At 40.3% G+C, this 21,234-nt stretch overlaps 1 long non-coding RNA gene across 1 annotated transcript in view; it reads left to right on the top strand.

Moving 5' to 3' along the window:
* Window positions 1–2,956: 2,956 nt before the first annotated feature.
* Window positions 2,957–21,234, top strand: part of LOC126354913 (uncharacterized) — a 31,976-nt gene continuing 13,698 nt past the window's right edge. Inside the window, exon 1 of the long non-coding RNA XR_007565394.1 lies at window positions 2,957–3,062. This is a non-coding gene — a long non-coding RNA (uncharacterized LOC126354913). The remainder of the gene's footprint in view (window positions 3,063–21,234) is intronic.

The raw sequence follows: 21,234 nt of genomic DNA, 5'->3' as shown, positions 1-21,234 counted from the left end.
AAGGCGTCCGGTTAGTGGTTTCGTACGTGACACAGCATTGCTACGTCTATGCACTGAAATTAAGCTTATATATTTGACGTTACCAATAGTTTCTTCTTCTCATTTCTGCCTGCTGCGTCCTCTTGTTCAGGGCCGCTGTTGCCTGTGGTTAGTTCCTATTTGATCTGTATAGACGATATTGTCATTGTTTTAGCGTTTCTTTTACCACCATTTTATTCAGTGTTCCGTACATAGCCCTAAATCTCTCAGTTTTTGTACGTCTTTTTCGTTTGTAAAGGAGATAGTATTCGCGAATACGTTGAATTCGTTCACTCTATGTAAGTTCTATTCGTTTATTACAGTTTTTTTTCCTTTTTTTGAGTTTTGTTAAGATATAGTTCGAGGCAGTTATATTTAATTTTCAATTGGCTTTTTGAAGGGTGTCCTCACCGTCAGTTGGAAGAAGTTGGCCGTCAGCAAATAGTGTTGTCCTTAGTTAATTTCTTTAGTAACAGTTATGGGGTTAAAACTGTTTATTTTAGCCGTTGTTCTAATACACCATCCAAATATTTATTAAAAAGCATCGGAGAAAAACTGCGTGCTTTCTTTATTTAAATCTCGATTTCACCTGGCAAAATCTCTTACACCTAGTCGGAGATCCTACAGAGTAGCACTATGGTGTCCATGCTACAAGAGTCACATATTATCTCGTAACAGCTGAACTTTACAAATTTTTCCTCTGAATTTTAGTAACGTAAATATGTGGATACAGACACTGCAAAGTGTGCAAACGAAAAGAGTAAAATTGTAGCGATATATTAACTGTGTCAGAGATACCAGAGCTGTAAACACAAATGTAATCTACAAATGGACAAATATTGAGTGTATAAACCATTGTACAACGGTCCTCGATCTCACTTTTGGAGTTCATTGCCTGCTTATTTTGCTCGCTCGCTCTATTAGCTCTGTCTGTTCTGAATTGCACTAGCTTTGATCTGAGATCTGATGTTAATTTAGCTGGCTGTTCAACTGAAATCCTTATCTGGAAAATAAATGCTTAATGATATTCCGGGAATAATTAAATGTATAGAAATGATATAAAAGTATTATGTTCACACGCAACATTTTTTGCGTTTACGTCATAGCTATCAGTTAGTCGCTGTGTTGACTAAATGCCGCGGTGCGGTCCAGTGTGCGATATACAGGGTACGTTCCGAAAGTAATGCAATTGAATTTTCCGCGCCGCTCCTAGTAGTTGGAGTGGGAGCGGGCCACATGGAGTAGGTGGGGGGGACGCTAAGCTTTGCCGCGAAACCGGTTTCAGTGCTCTCCGAGCTGTGGAAGCGGCAGGACGTCTGTTATTGTAAACCTCTGCGCGCCGACCGTGTCACGGAAAAAATGGGATCGAGCAACGTTACGCGATTAAGTTTTGTGCTAAACTGAACAAATCTTTTGAGGAGACTAACAAAATGATTCGTGAGGCTTACGGGGACTCTGCTCTGTCCTACTCACAAGTTTCGAGGTGGTTAATGGCCTTTAAGCCCAAAAAGGCAAGAATGAGCAAATCAAAAGTGAAAACAATGCTCATTGTCTTTTTCGACAGCAAAGGAGTGGTCCATAAGGAATTTGTTCCTCAAGGACAGACAGTTAACGCTGCCTACTACGTGGATGTGCTGGAAAGACTCTGCAAAAGGGTCGTCTGGACGAGAAAGGACATCTCCGCTACCTGGCAACTCCATCACGACAACGCGCCTTGCCACAACGCGCTACGAGTCCGCGAGTTCCTGGCCAAACACCAGGTGCCAACGCTGCCCCACCCCCCCTATAGTCCTGACCTCGCCCCAGCTGACTTCTTTTTGTTTCCTAGGATTAAGTCAGCCCTGAAAGGAACCCGTTTTTCGTCCATAGACGAGATCCAATCCGCCGTGACGAAGACCTTGCGAGAGGTCCCAGAAGACGCCTTCCAGGGCGCGTACCGGTCATGGCAGAGTCGCTGGAAAAAATGTGTAGAGGCCCAAGGACAGTACTTTGAAGAATTTTAAGTGTTTGTGCAAATCTGTTCAATAAATTACTTTAAAAAAAATAATTGCATTACTTTCGGAACGCACCCTGTATAGTTGCCAGCAGTGTTCCACTAAGGGCGGCGCCACCTCCCTGTCTTGGAGGGCAGCAACGATGATGGGCTGCGCATGCGCCGTGCACTGAACGGTGGCCTACATAGCACGTCGATTTGCAGCCTGGCATCACTTCTCAGCGGGACTTAACAGCATAAGCAGCATTCTCCTGAAGATGTGACCAGTTGAATAGCCGAAATATCGAGTCAAGTTAATTTTAGGATCCGTCAGCAAACCCAAAGAGACTTATTAGGCCGGAAAAGCCTAAGTAATCACATTTTGCGTCAATTACTTTCAATATATTGTTAAATTCATTTTTAATTCATTTAAAATACCACTCCTGTCCGACCAAGATTGGTAATTGTGGAATAATTAAATACATAAGCTTTTCTTTTGATCCGGGTAATTTTCAAACGCAATTCCATGTGCAACTGTCTTTTAATTGCTATAGAACCTGCAATCATTTTTTCATCAGGAAACCAGATTATAAATTTAAATATTCTTTTCCTAAAGGAAACAGCATAAAATTTCGCGGTCGATTTATAGATTACAAAAAGAACTGGCTTGCAAGCTAATTGCGGGCAGTAGCTATTTTAAAGTTTCTACTGGAATTGTTTGACGATTTACGTAACAGCATTAACAACAGAATCAAAGTTTTCTTTAACTTTGCTGTCATTGCTAATAATTATTACCTTCATTTCTCAGTTATTTTACATAACTTCAGTTACTGTAAGTGACGTTAAATTGGCGACCTCATACAAGGACCGACAAAGAATAGAAGGAATATAATTTTGTGTTGTATATTTTGTATGTGAAATTTCAAGTTATATAACTGTATTATATATTCTCTGTTACATGTATCCAAAACTGAGACAGTAACATCAAGTAAAGCATAAAACAGCGAAGGAAAAAAAGAAAAATCAAGACAAAGAATCAAGAAATAACGCGATAATATATCGCAGACTCCAGGTAAGGAAACGTCTGTTACGAGTGAAAAATCTTTGTGCTCTGAAAATACGTATTGCAAAGTAGATGTGTCTGGGTTCCTTTCCTTTGTAGTATTTTGAATAGAAAAGCTCCTGAAGTTTTATATAGAAGAAATCTTTGATGCATCACAAATCTGTGAAGCGGAAAATAATTTTTTTGTGTAGTAGAGTGCTCGCAGGAAAAGTGAATATTATAATTTTAATAATTTATTCGCAAAACTAATGGAGATGGGTAAGATCGGAAAAAAATGGTTCAAATGGCTCAGAGCACTATGGGACTTAACTTCTGAGGTCATCAGTCCCCTAGAACTAAGAACTTCTTAAACCTAACTAACATAAGGACATCACACTTAACTATGCCAGAATGAGGATTCGAACCTGCGACCGCAGCGGTAGCGCGGTTCCAGACTGAAGCGCGTAGAACCGCTCGGTCACTCCTGCAGGCTAAGATTGGAAAGTTCCTATAACTGCGGAAGAGGATGATACGCAAGACTGGAGATCAAATGTCGAAGATCCACCGAATCCTGTTCAAGAAATCGAAGGAACAAGTTCCGCTGTGAGTGATGTAAATCTGAAGAATACAGTGAATTACCATATCCCGCAACAGCTCCATTTGGTGACCTTTACATCGCTCTAGCCACAATGATGCAGAAAAATTTTATTCAGCTTACTAAGGAACAAATGGTACAAATTAGTGCGCGTTTTCTGAATCAGATGGGTGAAAATTTTAAACAGATTGCCAATGAACAAAACGCACCAACAAGTACAACCAGCTCAACAGTAAATGAACGAAAACATCGAACATTTTGCTAAGGAGCTAACTATGCTAATTACTACACTATTGAACAGAAAAGGAGTGAAGATTTTAAGCGTTTAGCAGAAGAGCAATCCCATCAGCGTACTAGACTGAATGCTAGTCCAGAAAGAGTCAATAACGATTTATCAAGTTTCAAACTTCCGTGTAAAGGTTTAGCAGTATCAGTAACGCAACTGAAATCTGATGTAAAAGAACGAAAGATATCCATTCTGAATTGCAGAATGCTGTATAACACATGTCTTCCCAAAGTAGCCAGATGAACAATTAATTTGTAACCTGGTTACAGGACAAAGATGGACAAGTTACCTGGTGTTTGACTACATAAAGAGACAGGGTTAACTACGAATTTGTTAAATGGTTGCATGAAAAAGATGCCCAAGTTAATGAAACAATAAAAAACGAATTGTATAGCAGTACAAACCTCAAGTGCAGAGGCTCTGGTCAACCGTAAAGAAGATAACGATGATGTCAAAATATAATTAGTTGAAATTAAGACTATGCTAACAGGTGAACTTCCGAGATGAAAATAAGGTGTGGAAGGTCACTTAAATAAGTTGCAGAAGAGCTATCAGTTGCACGTAATAATGCAGGTGTAATTCCAACAGCGGTAACCAGCAATAACGATGAATACTTTGCTTCCCCGCAACCTGAAATGTTGTACTGGGAAGTGAATCATGATGAAAGCCCATATACAAACTACTCCCAGTGTGAGATGGGCGAAGCTAATGCTTTATCCACAATATTGATGCAAGAAAGTCTTCTAAGGCATCGCCAAATTCACGTGTATATAGCCGAAAGAAGGAGGACCTCATTCAGCAGTTTTCGTAAAGAGGGTTCGAGGGGTGCTGTCCAGATCACGGACAGACACTCAGAAGATACAGTTTGGGTTTTCTCATATTCAGGATGATGGGATCCTCTGGGCATCGGAAGTAACAGATCGATTTGAAACTTACGAGCAACTTGAAAGAGCTTTTCTTGACAAATATTGGTCTCCATGCATTCAAGAGAGATTACATCACGAGGTTCACTCCTCAGAAGCTTACAATAGTAAGCAGGGAACATGGAGTAAACATTTCGACAATAGACAAACAAAACAAAAAAAGTCAGCAAATAATAATAACAACCATATCCGAAATCACAATTTACATCTTTTGGTTTGCAGATTACAAGTTATCAGTGCAGGACACATTACGGATGGTCCTGCAAAACCGTCTAACTTAAGAGCAAGGTAAGATCAAAAAAGAACAAAAATTATTTTAGGCCTTATTTTGTTAGATGAGCTTCAACCTAAAATATGTTCACTTTTTATAGTTTATCAATAAACAAAACCCACTGATGATGGCACAGTGGTGCTGAAACGTATTTGGGTAACAAAAAAATAAAAAATAAACAGTATTTTGCGTAAAATGCGAAACCTTTATCTAATAATTTTAACTACGAACACGGAAAACGTACAAGAGCCACAAATCAAAAGATAAACAAAAGTATTATGTTCTCAAACACTTTTTTTTTTTGTTTACATCACAACTATCGATTAGTCGCTGTGATGACCAAATGTAAGTGTGTGTGTGTGTGTGTCAGTTAGTCAGTTACGTTTAATATATTGTTAAATCAATTTTTTATTTAATTAAAAATACCACTTCTGTCCTTAGAAGATTGTTAATATTGGAATAATTAACTATCTTTTGTCCCTAAATTCCGATAGAATTTACAATCATTTTTATATTACGAAGTCCGATCATAAATTAACATATTCTTTTGAGAAAGGAAACAGCATTAAATTTCTCGGTTAATTTATAGATTACCAAAAGAACTGCCTTCCAAGCTAACAGTGGGCCGTAGGTATTTTGAAGATGCTGCTGGAATGGTTTAATAATTCATGTAAAAGCATTAACAGTAGAATCAAAGTTTTATTTAACATTGCTTTCATTGCTACTTATTTCAAATAAGAATTTACATAAAGTCATTCTTTTCATTTTGCAGTTATTTTATGTAATTTCAGTACATTTAAAGAGACGCGGTAGCGTTAAAATATAATTATGACAACAATAATTATTGCAATACTGAATAGAGGTTATTACAGTCTTAGTAGCGTTGTGTTAAGATATTTTCTCGAAGCATAACATTCCTGTCGAATGGAGATGATGCAATGCTAACAGCAATGGATGACAGAAAAAAAGAAGCTCACCTCCTTATACAACCGAAATCTTTAGAGAAAATCTCACAGTCCTATAGTGCTCAGAGCCATTTGAACCATTTTTTGTAAAACAACGCGTAATACTAAGAACAGACAGATGCTAAATGAAATGCGCTTTGCTATCAACAGACCAATGCGTGAAACCTTCAATGAGTACAGTAGCAGAGTATTGTCAAATGATCTTTTACAAGCCCCAAAAACATCAGGGGGTATTTAAAGGCTGTGTAAAGGCACCGAAATTTGCGTCCAAAAACTTACAAATGAAACAAGAAATGAAACTGAGGGTAGCAAAGAAAAATCGGAAACGGTTAACTGCGGTTTCAAATGTTCCATTAAAAAGGAAAGCCCACCGTAACAGACCTAGTTTAATCTTCGTACCACTGAAAAGAGGAGTGAAATAACTTTGTGTTAGTCAGTTACTTATTAACTAACTAATAAGTAATGTTAGTTAGCAGCTAACTTACTAACACTCGTTTCACTCAACTTTTCAGTGGTGTGAGGACTAAACAGGGGCTATTGTCGTGGGTTTTCCTTTGTAAAGGAACATGTGAAACCGGAGTTAAGCATTCCTGTTTTTGCTTTGCTATCCTGAATTTCAGCTCAGTCAATGGTGTTGAGAAAGAGCTGAAATAATTAAAATTGAACCAAGCTCTAGGGCCCGATGGAATCCTTATGGAATTCTGTACTGAATTTGCGGCTCAGTTAGCCCCAGTTTTAACTGTAATCTGTCGCAGATCCCTTGAACAAAAACTGTGCCCAGTAGCTGGATGAAAGCATGAGTCACATCCATTTACAAAAAGGGTAGTAGAATTGATCCACAGAGCTGCCTTGAGATCGATTTGTTGTAGAATCTTAGAACAAATTCCGAGCTCACACGTAATGAGGTATCTCGAACAGAATGCCCTTCTCCACGCCAAACAGCATGGATTCCAAAAACACCGATCATGTGAAATCCATTTCGCACGTTTGTCACGTGAAATACTGAGAGCTTCGGGTCCAGGCAGTCAGGTAGATGCATTATTTCTTGATTTTTCGAAAAGTTTTTGAATCAGTGACACATATACCCTTATTATCAAAGGAACTATCATATGGGGCACAATTGAAATTTGTTTCTGGATTGAGGACGTTTTGGTACGGAGGATGCAGCAAGTTACCTTGCATAGAGAGTCATCAGCATATGTAGAGGGAGCTTTGGGTGTGTCCTAGGAAAGTGTGCTGGCGCCTTTGCAATTCATGTTGTATATTAATGCCTTGTGGATAATATTAATAGTAACATCATCAGACTTTGCAGATGATTCAGTTATCTACAAAGAAGAACTGTCTGGAAAAGGCTGTATAAATTTTGAGCCAGATCTTGATAAGATTTGAAAGTGATGCAAATGTTACCAACTTGCTTTAAATGATCAGAAATTTAAAATTGTGCACTTTACAAAACGAAAAAAAGGAAGTATACCGTGACTACAGTATCAACGAGTCACAGGTGGAATCGGTTAACTCAGATACCTGGGTATAACACTTTTTAGAGATATGAAACGGAATAAGGACATGGTTTCATTGGTGGGTAGAGCAGGTGGTAGACTTCAGTTTATTGGTAGACTACTGGGGAAGTGCAGTCAGGCTACAAAGGAGATTGCTTACAAATCAAACGTGAGACCCATCCTAGAACATTGTTGAAGTGTGTGGGGCCGATAGCAAATAGGAAGACAGGTGATACGGAACGTATACACAAACTTCCTTGATCCGTGGGAGGTTGTCACAGAGATCCTGAAGAAACTTAACTGGCGAAATCTTGAAGATAGATTAAATTATCCCAAAAAAGCCTACTGAAAACTTTGAAGAACCAGATTTAAATTATGACTTTAGGAATATGCTACATCACCCTACATATCGTAGGGATTGAGAGGTCAAGATTTGTTACAGCACGCACGAAGGCATTACACAATCATTCTTCCCGAGCTCAATACATGAATGGAACGTGAAGAAACCCTAATAACTGGCACAACGGACGTATTTCACAATGGTTTGCATAATATAGATGTAGATGTAGGTGTGGGAGTAGCAAAGAAGAAATTGACTGCTGGTTGGTCCAAAGAGAAGCGAGAAGAAACAGCATTTTAGTTGGAAGAAAACACTATGCAACCACGTACTCTCGGAATTATTGAATTGACTGTAAATTGCAAGCATTTTTCACAAAACTGCTATTAGGTCAATATAATTTTTCCAACTCGTTTTTGCTATGAGTCGATTTCAGCCCAGACGAGTGATTCTGGTGCATCTGCATCTGTGATGCTGTACTCATCCATTGCACTCGAAATCTTTTCCAGAATGCAATTAATTTTAGGTGTGGAAATAAGTGAAAAAGATGCGGAAAGTGGTCAGTAGCGAGCATGTTGTAAAAGATTCCTAGTTTTTCATATTGCCAAAATACCACTGTGGGCAGCTATATTGTTTTTATGAAAGAGCTTTTTTCTCCTTTTTGCAATCCAAGCCACTTCTCTAATAAAATTCCCTACAATTGCTCTACATCTACATTCTATGAAAACTGTTGGGAGGTTGGGGTTGATTTGGGGGAGGAGACTAAACAGCGAGGTCATCGGTCTCATCGGATTAGGGAAGGATGGGGAAGGAAGTCGGCCGTGGCCTTTCACAGGAACCATCTCGGCCTTTGCCTAAAGAAATTTAGGGAAATCACGGAAAACCCAAATCAGGATGGCCGGTCGCGGGGTTGAATCGTCGTCTTTCCGAATGCGATTCCAGTGTGCTAACCACTGTGCCATTTCGCTCGGTTATGAAAACTGTGAAATGCAAGGGTGACGGTACTTTTTGCTATACCATGCACTGAACTTTCATCGCGTCCCTTTAGCGGATAGAGCGTGGGAGGAAACACAGCTAGGGCAGCTCTGCGCGAACTTCTATGTACCCACTTTTGTCTTCACGATCTCTATGGTACTTGTTGATCTGAAGAAAATTCGTACGAGGGGTGTAATACAACCCCTTTTTACTAGCCAAATTCGGTTGAAAAAATACAGAATTTGTTATGGAGCATCGCCGAATATTTCCAATTCAGCCCCTATAATTTCATGAAGTTTCCATAGGTGGGGGCGCCTTCAAAATGGCGTTTGTAACGGAGGAGCGTTCCAAGCAGAGAGCTGTCATTGAGTTTATTTTGGCTGAAAACCAGAGCATTTCAGATATTCATAGACACTTGCGGAATGTCAGACCTGGCAGTAAACAAAAACACACTAAGTTCTAGAGGTAGGCGTCTGTGATCATCGCAAGAAGGTCGCGCAAACCTGTCGGATCTCGTGGGTGTCGGCCAGCCGCATACAGCTGTGAGTTATGCAATGTTGGAACGTGCGGACACTGTCATTCGAGATCCACGATCAAACACCTCACAGCTCAACTGGACGTCTCTGTTCGTAGTGTTGAAACTCTCGTCCACCAATTAGTGTACTCAAAGGTTTGTGAACGCTGTGTTCCTCGCCGTCTAACAGAAGACCATAAGGAGCAACGAAGAACCATCTGTGCGGAATTGCTTGCGCGTTACGAGGCTGATTGTGACAACTTTTGTGTAACATCGGTTTATTATTTCCAACCGGAAACAAAACGGCAGTCCATGGAATGCCACCACATCACCTCTCCTCCAAACAAAAACTTCAAAGCCGCTCGTCCGCAGCTCGTGGTCGTGCGGTAGCGTTCTCGCTTCCCGCGCCCGGGTTCCCGGGTTCGATTCCCGGCGGGGTCAGGGCTTTTCTCTGCCTCGTGATGACTGGGTGTTGTGTGATGTCCTTAGGTTAGTTAGGCTTAAGTAGTTCTAAGTTCTAGGGGCTTATGGCCATAGATGTTGAGTCCCATAGTGCTCAGAGCCATTTTCACAGCCGCTCACCGCGCGGGAATGCCGCGCTGTTTCAGACTCCTTGTCACGGTTCGCGCGGCTTGCCCCGTCGGAGGTTCGAGTCCTCCCTCGGGAATGAGTGTGTGTTGTCCTTAGTGTAAGTTAGGTTAAGTAGTGTGTGAGCTTAGGGACCGATGGCCTCAGCAGTTTGGTCCCAGAGTACGCCTACTTACCACACTCACAAATTTTCCATTTCAAAGCCGCTTCCTCAGCCGTTATTTTATTTGGTGTCGTTGTCCGTGGTGAGAGATAATGCCTGAAATTTGCTATTTTCGGCACACTCTTGACACTGTTGATCGTGGAATATTGTATTCCCTAATGATTTCCGAAATGGAATGAGCCATGCGTGTAGCTTCAAATACCATTCCGCGGATAAAGTCTGTTAATTCCCACCGTCCGGCCACAATCAAGTCGGAAACCTTTTCACATGAAACAGCTGAATAGAAACGACAGCTCCGCCACTGCACAGCCCTTTCATACCTTGTGTAGGCGATACTGCCGCTATCTGTATATGTGCACATCACTGTCCCAGGACTTTGATACCCCAGTATATTTCACATTGTCTCTATCTCTAGACCTCTCAATCTCGCTGTCAGTGTGGAACACATACGGAGGACGTCGTTTCCTGAATACCTGCAATCCCTTAAATTTCATAGCAGTACTCCACAGTTGAAAAATTCATTGTCTTGAAGTCTTACTTGTAGCGATGAAAACAGAAAAAAATAAGATCACACATGGGAACCAATATAAAGCTTACTCTGAAATTTGCCGAAAACTTTATGATATATTTCCTTGTCTTGTACATTCTGCACATATGCATACTGCTCAAGCCTTCGTACAGTGCGTAACTGAGAGCAGTTCGTACCAATGCTACGTATACCTATCCAGTTCCATTCGCTTGCGGAACGAGGTAAAACGTCTTCTGTATGCCTCTGTGCCAGCAGTAATTCCTTTTATTAGATTTACTAGAGCCATGATACGATTTACATCGAAGACCAGTTCCCTAAATTTATGAAACATGGTTTCACAAGGACAATGTCTCCTTTCTTCCAAATACTCCCATTCTAATTCCTTGAGCGTCTTTTTTTACAGTTTCGTGAATACTGTATTACCTATCAGGTTTCTAACAGTGCGTCTCTCTCTCCTTTGGATGTACACGTATGATGATCACCTGACATTAAAAGCTTTATTGGTGGCGATCTCAGAATCTAAACACGGTTGTCCTTATCACAGAAGTTTGTTCGCCCACTTCGCACAGAAACACACAATGATTAATAGTTTCAGCGAAATTAGATCATCATCTTCAGATTATCTGCATAGAAAGACGTTTTTACAGGGACAATGCATTTCACTGATTGTTCACATTAATTGGTCACAGCTGTAAATATATAACGATAAATTACGAGAACTTCTGATGTCAAACGAACGTAAAAGGCATACAGATTCAAAGAACATATAACTTATAGAGACGATATTCGATAGTACTGTCTCTTGTTATACAATAAGAGAATAGCTGTGCGAACAGTGAACAGCAGTTACATATGAAACACGTAAAACGTGTATAAAATGTTTTCACGTTTTGTCCTGTCGATGTTGGATAGGAAACTGCTATGAGGCAATCAATGAAATACATCGTGTTTTGAGACACCACCAGATGGCAGCAGTCGTATGCATTCTCTACACTGTATTTAGATGACATAATGTATATTGTAAAAGTCTGCTGCCAGCTAGTTACCCCACAAAACACGATGTATTGCACTGATTATCTTGTAGCAGTTTCCTATCCAACATCGGCAGGACAAAACGTGAAAACATTTTCTACACATTTTATTTATTTTATATGTAACTATTGTGCACTGTTCTCTTATTGTATGATGAGAGACGGTACTATAGAATGTCGCCCCTATAAGGTATGTTTACTTTGCGTTTGTCGTTAGGATTTTCCAAACGTGTATCTTTATATTCATTACAGTTGTGTCCAATTAATGTGTACAGTCGACCAAATCGATTGGCCCTACAAAAATGTTTTCTATACAAATGATCTAAAGATGGCGATTTAGTTTCGCTGAAACTAGTAATCTTATGGATTTCTTCCTTTAGTTCTTTCTTTATACGAAAGCCCAACACCCAAACTACACTCTAGAGTCGATCGCACAATTATGTATTTTTCTTGAACAGACTCACTGTAAGTTGGAAAACTGTCAACAAATTTACGTCTTCCAATCGACCTTGCCTATACACGTTAGTCCCATTTTTGACGCAAAAGAAGCGTTACCGCATTTATTCGTAGAATGTGATAAGGTCAAAATTAACTGCTAATGTCGCAAACTAATACTATCAGGTTCATTCCACGATTTCTTGTCTTTACTTGGCCATTTTCCACGTTTAAAAGAGCTAGCACTCAGGATACAAAGAAGAAAGACTGTCGTTCTGCATTTCCTTACGTTCATCGACGACGTTTCTCTGCGGACGATCCTAGACTGCTGATGACCCTACCTGATAAATCGTTTATGTATATTCAGGTATTGTTTGTATTCAAAACAGAAGGCGTGCTAAATATGTGTGGGACTTTGTGAGTCACGGATGCACTTGTGAAGCTCGGTACTGTTCAACATTAGGGTAGCATAAAAACTAACTGCAGTACTCTTCTCATCGGGCACGTTGAAAGCCTGCCTGATTCCATGCCAAAGAATGTAAAGGTATTTATCGCAAAACATGAGGGCTTATTTATAAAAAAATCCATACACTGAAACTACATTCTAGAATCGCCCACACAGGAGATAACTATCTGTTTTTCTTGAACAGACTCATTGTAAATTTTCTGAAAACTATCAACAACGTTAGGTGAGCGTTTAATTGATACACTGACTTTTATTTTATTCGCATCAAAATGAAATACACGGATGAATCTTGTGTTAGGCGTAGCTGGAGGCATTAGAAGCCTGGAAAATGGTAGGAAACACACTAATAATAGTTCATACACATTTACTACACAAGCATTGTAGCTAATACAGGCGATGCATCATGAACCATATGGCAACAACAAAAATCTAGAAAATATGAAGAAAATTGTATGCTAATTATCCACACTGGAGCATTATTAAAAAATAATTATTTCAGATAAACAGGAGCTCAGCTAAGCTCGACACTTAGGCCTAAGGTCCCAGTCATATGTCGGACCCATATGACGATTAATTAAGATAAACGTAATTCTAGAGAGAGAGGGAGAAAGAGGGAGAGAGAGAGAGAGAGAGAGAGAGAACGTGTGTGTGTGAGAGATAGAGAGAGAGAGAGAGAGAGAGAGAGAGAGAGAGAAAGAAAGAGAGAGAGAGAAGTATTTGAAAAAGAAACTACCGAATGTTCTGTGAAATGATTTGCTTAAAAGTGAGAAATAAAACAACAGAGCAGTGAAACATTTTATGCACTTTCGAATGGTACTCGAAATCAAGCACAGCGAAGCAGACACCACAGCTTACACAATTCACCAGACAAATATCCTGTAGTACTCTTTAAAATTCTAAGATTATATGTTAAGCATTTGTCATGTCGATTGATGTACACTCGACAGAAAAAAAACTGCGTCACGCCTGTATTCCAACGTGTAGGCTGCATCTGAATGTATGCAACCAACATAGTATATCTGTGTTTCACATCGTTGCAACCCTCCACAGTACAGTCGTTGTAAGATACACAATGGGTACCGCTAGAGACTACTAGAGAACACCGGTCTTTATGACAGTCCGTCCAGATGTAAGGTAACACCACGATAGTACAGAAGAGGTCAGACAGTCCTTAACGTTTGTAAACTAAACTTAATTACAATAAGTGACATTTCAAATGTTATGGGACAACTAGTTTTGTCACATAAATCGTTCAGTAATCCTTAGGCACAATCAAATATTTGAGACTGTTTATGGATTTATAAATTTGTATGGCAATTGGAAACAAGTTCTTTTGCTGTCTAAAAGGTTTACCCAACACGTGCTGAACGTCGTTCAACGTTCAACGGGGAGTGGTATCGAATCAACTTTATGTAATACTAAGCTGTTAAAAGAAAACGTGATTAACGGCAGCAAGCATTCTACGGAAATCTCAACATTAACAGCGAATCACAAGTGATATCATTGTTCACATTACCCAGTTACTTGTACACAAAGTTGTACTTTAAATGACATGACCAACGTCTTCGTTCTGGATCCGGATGCAAACCCACAACGTAAAGCCATTGTTAACCAAGCAAAGATTTGTGCCCTATCGAGACTCGATCACTAGGCAGAAAGAGACGTCAAATATTGACGTTTGCACCATCAACTTGAAAGTAATATTGTACGAAAGCAGGTACCCTAACATGACAATTACCTTCTTGGTAATTAACCTCGGAATACGTTGTATAGTGTTGCATTGTTAAGAAACAAAGGATGCACATGTTTAAAATTGAAGTGCCATCATGTAATGCTGGGGACAAGGATGAGAACCCAGCACCAAATCGGATTTTGAATAAGTACATAAAATCATAAATAAATATCACAGTTTGTCACCAGTAGTGGGGTTGCAACATTAAATGACGACTGAAGTTGTATTGCCTGACTGGGATTCGAACCCGGCGCGTACCGCCGTCGTTGTCTAACTAGGAGCAAACGAGAAATGTCCACCATCAGCGAGATGTGCACACGTTTAACTAGAAATAAGGTGACGAAAACGTCTATGCTGACTGAGAGTCGAACGCCGCACACATGGTTATGGAGACACGTTAATAATCAACTTCATATTCAGTAGTAGCTAGGAGTAGCATGTTTAGTTGCAAACGTTTCGGATATGTCATTTATTACAGTAAATGTGAGCTTACAAGCCTTAAGGACAGCCTTATCTGTGATGAGGTGTTCCCTGATATTTGTAGTATCGTGGTATTAGTTTACATCTTGAGTTATTGCAATACAGAGCAGTGTTTTCTAGTGGTGACTTGTTGGAACCATTTTCAATAGTGAAACGACTGTACCAAGGAGTGATTAGAGGACGTGCTAGACAGCTGCGTTACGTGGGTTGCATGGGAATCAGGTGAAATGCAATTCAGGCCGTTCAGATACTTTTGAGCATGACTGTACTTCGTTAACAATCCGATTAGGTGCTGGGTTCGCATCCCTGTCACAAACTTTATATGGTGGCATTTCAATTTTAAACATGAGCATACCTTGTTCCTTGTGAATGACACCATATTAAACATCGTTGGGATTAGTTCCCAGGAAGGTAACGTTATGACAGGATTCCCAGTTCAGTAGAAACATTTTCGTCTTTTATTTTCAGGATCTGAATGGATAACTGATACTGGTGCAAACATCTATACTTCACGTCTCTTTATGCCTAGTGATCGGGTCTCAATAAGGCACAAACAAAGCTTAGTTTAGTTAGCAATGGGTATAGGTGCTGGGTTTGAATCCAGGTCCAGAACGACGACGTTGGTCATGTCATTTAAAGTCCAAATTTGCGTACATGTTGAGATTTCCTTAGAGTGCTTGTTGCCGTTAATCGCGTTTTTCTACCGGTTCGTCCAATATCCAGTTTCCAGAGCCACTCGCCGTTGATCGACATCCAGCACGTGGATGGAAAACCTTTTAGAGACCGAAAAACTTTTTTCCAATTGCCGTAAAACTTTGTAATTCTATATATTGTCTCAAATACTTAATTTTGACTAAGGATTACTGCACAATATATGTAAAATAATCCGTTTTCTCAGATTTTTGGAATGTCACTTGATGTAATTAAGGTTAATTTGAGTGTTGTGGGTTGTCTCATCGCTAAGAACGTGTTTTCTAATGTGTTTTGTTTGACGATTTTAGTTGATGCTTAGACTGACTGCCATAAAGACCTTTGGTCTCTAGTAGTCTCTTGCGGTACCCATTGTGTGTAGTCAAACGACTGTACCCCTTGGGGTTTTGGTGATTAGAGGACCTGCAACACACCTGCGTTATGTTGGTTGTACTCGGCAGTGACCCACTTTTTTTGCTGTCAAGTATACTTGATTTAGGGTATCACTCAAAGGTGCACCGTATATTTACCTACTCTTTATGTATGTTTGCGGGTGGGGATATGCAGCCGCCAAATATGTGTTAAAATTCATGGTGAAACCTTCAGCTGTCATTTATTTTGCGCAATTCGCTACTAGTTTCGGTCAATGATTATCAACCTTAGCTGGCATGAACAGCAGGAAAGTTAGCGAACTGTGCAAAATAAATGGCAGCTGCAGGTTTCACCATGAATTTTAACAATTTTGCTTGCCTTTTTTATTGATTACTTTTAGACAAATCATTTCGCAACAAATCTTTTTCCGGTTTTTTATTTCGAAATTTTTATTGACAGTTAAATATCTCACTGAAGTTATTTTTTATGCACAAAATAGTTACGTCTTGAAGAGAAACTCCTTGACACTTCATTTATGTAGTTAGCAACAGTTGATCATGAAAGATTTCAATGTTCCCCCAAATCACTGATTAAGTTTTTCTTAATTACCTTGATTACTTTCAAGCCATTACTTTGTTTTGTGAAACTAGACCTCTCACTGGTCAATTTGATACCCACCACTGTTCGTTTGGCTATGAAAATTCGGACAAATATTCATTATGTAATTTTCCCTCGAAACAATAATTAAGTCTTTCTTCATTACAGTGATTAATTTCAAGCAATTTTTTTTTACAAAACTAGGCCTCATGCATGTCACTTGCATACCCTATTTGTCTACTTTACACTCTTAGTTTTGGCTACGAAAATTCGAACAAAATTTCATTGTCCAATTTCTATGGTGTCTTGTTTCACTCCACTCAAACATTTGACGAAAAAATATCAAACTAAAATTTATATCTGGTGGAAGGACCTGGAATATAATAATAGAAGGATTAGACTCCTTTCATAGCGTTGTTTCACAGAACTTTTCATTTGTTGATTGGGAAAGGCGTTTGACAGCACTGACTTCAATATCCGACGGAAGATCTTGGCAGACAGGAAACTGATAAGGAAACTGCAAGCAAAACAAAAAGTGGCGATAAGGATCGGCGATGAGGAAACAGATGGGAGGTATCAGACAAGTGGGTTGTTTACTACCAGTTATTTCCTCATTCTTCATAAGTCTGCCCACTTGAGTTAATCGCGCTGATATAAGTTGTTTCTTCAATGCGTCTGCACCGCCTGAAACAAAACTTATACTCTCCGCATCCAAATCCAGGTCCCCCTTCCATTCTGTGACAAAATATACTTGTGAGTATTATTGACGCAAGTGTTACTGGACTGGCTATGTGGTAACGTAGTCGAACTCGATCGACAGTATAATGAAATAAAGATGTGCAGCCAGAAGCGGATATTGCTTACCAATACGTCACGAAACGTTTGACCAGTTTCTGTGGAACATCGTGTATAGTTTTAACACGCTCCGACCGCTTCATGGCTTTGTCTTGGTAGAAGCAGCTAGCTCGCGGTTTGCCTTGAATGTGGCGATTGCGCCGCCATTCATTGGCTGAATCACGCTGCGGTTACCGGCACTTTCACATCTTGATTTAGATCCTGTACGTGGGAAGAACGCCTTGGAAAACCGACAATTATTGACTGGGATCAGGTGTTTCTGTAACGGTTGTGAGAAAGCACGTCCGCGACGGAGGAGTTGGTAATCATTTGTGCACGAACAGTGGTTCTCCTGTTTCTCTATTGTACGAATGGCTCCGCAAATGAATGCCAGACTGTAAAAGTAAAAGTGTTTGTTGTTATAGATAAGTTAAAATCTTAATTGGAAAACCCGCACCTCAGAGGTCCGTAAGTGCCTTTGCTCAGCTACGCAGGTTGGACAAAAATATGAGGGCGAAAAAATGCATGCTTTGAAAGACAATGGCAGATGATAGGTAAGCCTACAAGTTGCGCTACCGTATTTGACGACGAACGGCACCTGCGCAATCTCCTCAATACGTTGCAAGCATCATTCATCGTCAAAATTGTGTTTTGTGTAGTTGTGAGAGCATTATGTCGGAGCAAAGTGAATTCGAACGTGCGTAAATTGTTGTTGCTCGTATTCGTATGTTGGGTGCTTCAGTTACCAACGCAGCGGGAGTGTTTTGTGTTTCAAGAAGCACCGTATCCAAGATTTATGTTTCATAGAGGGAAAGTGGAAAAACATCATCCGCTAAATCACAATGAGAAAGAAAGTGTCCGGTGAGTGATGATGTCTGGCGGTCATGAAACAGGTTTGTGACGAAGAATAAGAGATCAATATCTTCGAAACTCACTGCAGAACTGAATGTCGCACTCGCGAGTCCTGTCAGCAACATATCAACAAGAAGAAAGCTCCAGCATTAGGGAATTTCAGGGTGAACTGGAATTCCAAAACCACACATCAGTGGCTTACTACAGGAATGCGCCATGCCACGCGCCTGAGAGGTGTTTCGGGACAGAGAGTGGTATTTCTAACAAGATGGAGCACCTCCACGCTACAATCGTGACGTAAGGGTCTACCTTTACGAACACCTACCGAACAGATGAATAGGACGAAGAGTAAGTACCGAATCTGCTCCATGCTCACCACGCTTGATCCCTATGAATTTTTTTCTATGGCAGCTTGTGAAGCACAATGTTTGCATCACAAGATCAGCTACAGCCAAAGAGTTGAAGCAACCACTGGAAACGAATGAACAAAGATATCAATTGCAACAATTAGGAACGTGTCCTGTTCCTTCGGTCAGCATTATCAGTTGTGTCTGGATCACAATGGCCAACAATTTGAACACTTCCAACAAATGCCTGTTTTCTACATTTGTTCACTTTATTTTCAGTTTTGTTTTTTTTATTCCCGTATCTTAATAAACATTAGTGTTACAGTCATACAAAAAGTGTGTATATTTTCTGGGACACCTAATATATCCGGAATGAGTAAACATGTCGAGGTGTGGCGTTCGCCAAGTTATAGCGGACAGTAGGGCAAATTTCCTGACGTTAGCTAGTAAGTTTATAGTCATCGCATTTCGACACTGACTTTTTCCCCCCTAACTTTTTCTATGGCATTTGAGAGAAGTTGCTAAGAAAACTTCAACGACATAACTTGTATGGGAGTTCATCAAATAGTATCCAGATAACAGCGCCGCAAACAACTGCCCTGCCGTCAGAAGAGGTTCCACATATGTTTGGCCTATTATACCAAAGGCAAGGAAATGCCGATAGCAAAGCAACATAAGGCGTTTTGCGTTCTCCGTTTCAGCGGGAGTAGTTCACTTACGACAGTGCAACGTGAATTTCGTCTGCCTCAACGATAGGTAGCAAGGATATCATACGGCACCAATGGCCGTCATGCCGCATTTCACGGCGTGTAAAATTTTTTAATGGATGGGTTTTGTAAGACACCGTCTGTGTATCTCACCTTCCAATAGCTTTGGTTGAACTGTGATGCCGTTCACCAACAACAATGATTGCAGCAACCCTAGACGCGCACGAAAAAGTTTGGGTCGAATGTGACTACCATCTAGACGTTTTCCGTGCACCTACTGAAAGGCACAGTGAACATTTGTGAGTTAATGAAAACTTTGTTCCTAAACGGAAGGTTCACCGAAGTAGTAAGTACATGCACGTAAGAGATATACCCTCATAATATCTGATGACTCTTTTGAAAATAAAAACCTTGCAGTCCGCTGCATAAGCCCACAGTTACGCCCAGTTTCCATCTTCACTTGCGCTGACGTCTTGTCAAAATGGTTGAATCTTCCTGAAAAAAAATCGGAAGAAATAAAGAAAAGACTAAGAAGGTAGGATTTTACAAGGTTTTTTGAATATTTGGTGATTTTTTATGTTCTGCCTGCTATTTGTTAGTAACCAGTTACATGGCAAAATCAGCTTATACAAAGACTTGAAGAGGATAACATTAGCACAGAAAGCAGGCAAATTTTTTGCAAGAGATAACAACCGGACATTTATTTTCTAACTTTATTTTCGCCAAGACTCGTTTCGGGTTTTCACCGAACTTCATTGGTTTTGCTCCCTGCCGCCGTTGGATAAGCAGCTGCAGCAGCAAGTCGTATAACCCTAGCTTACTTATTTGTTACATAGTTTAATTTCTTTGCGTGTTTTTGGGTACTTGCATTGTTTAATTCGTATATTTCGGGCGTATTATAGTATTTGAGGGTTGTAGCATCGCGCCTTAGTACCTGAATAGTGCAAATTCGCGTAGTCGTCTGTCTTCTGTTTTTGTTGTGAACGGCCAGAGTCGGTTGGCCAGTCAGTGTGCTCCCTGCCGCCGTTGGATAAGCAGCTGCAGCAGCAAGTCGTATAACCCTAGCTTACTTAATTGTTACATAGTTTAATTTCTTTGCGTGTTTTTGGGTACTTGCATTGTTTAATTCGTATATTTCGGGCGTATTATAGTATTTGAGGGTTGTAGCATCGCGCCTTAGTACCTGAATAGTGCAAATTCGCGTAGTCGTCTGTCTTCTGTTTTTGTTGTGAACGGCCAGAGTCGGTTGGCCAGTCAGTGTGCTCCCTGCCGCCGTTGGATAAGCAGCTGCAGCAGCAAGTCGTATAACCCTAGCTTACTTAATTGTTACATAGTTTAATTTCTTTGCGTGTTTTTGGGTACTTGCATTGTTTAATTCGTATATTTCTGGCGTATTATAGTATTTGAGGGTTGTAGCATCGCGCCTTAGTACCTGAATAGTGCAAATTCGCGTAGTCGTCTGTCTTCTGTTTTTGTTGTGAACGGCCAGAGTCGGTTGGCCAGTCAGTGTGCTCCCTGCCGCCGTTGGATAAGCAGCTGCAGCAGCAAGTCGTATAACCCTAGCTTACTTAATTGTTACATAGTTTAATTTCTTTGCGTGTTTTTGGGTACTTGCATTGTTTAATTCGTATATTTCGGGCGTATTATAGTATTTGAGGGTTGTAGCATCGCGCCTTAGTACCTGAATAGTGCAACTTCGCGTAGTCGTCTGTCTTCTGTTTTTGTTGTGAACGGCCAGAGTCGGTTGGCCAGTCAGTGTGCTCCCTGCCGCCGTTGGATAAGCAGCTGCAGCAGCAAGTCGTATAACCCTAGCTTACTTAATTGTTACATAGTTTAATTTCTTTGCGTGTTTTTGGGTACTTGCATTGTTTAATTCGTATATTTCGGGCGTATTATAGTATTTGAGGGTTGTAGCATCGCGCCTTAGTACCTGAATAGTGCAAATTCGCGTAGTCGTCTGTCTTCTGTTTTTGTTGTGAACGGCCAGAGTCGGTTGGCCAGTCAGTGTGCTCCC

This window comes from Schistocerca gregaria, chromosome 3, assembly GCF_023897955.1.
Source record: "Schistocerca gregaria isolate iqSchGreg1 chromosome 3, iqSchGreg1.2, whole genome shotgun sequence".
In the NCBI taxonomy this organism is placed as follows: Eukaryota; Metazoa; Arthropoda; class Insecta; order Orthoptera; family Acrididae; genus Schistocerca; species Schistocerca gregaria.
This window is presented reverse-complemented; position numbering and strand designations above follow the sequence as displayed.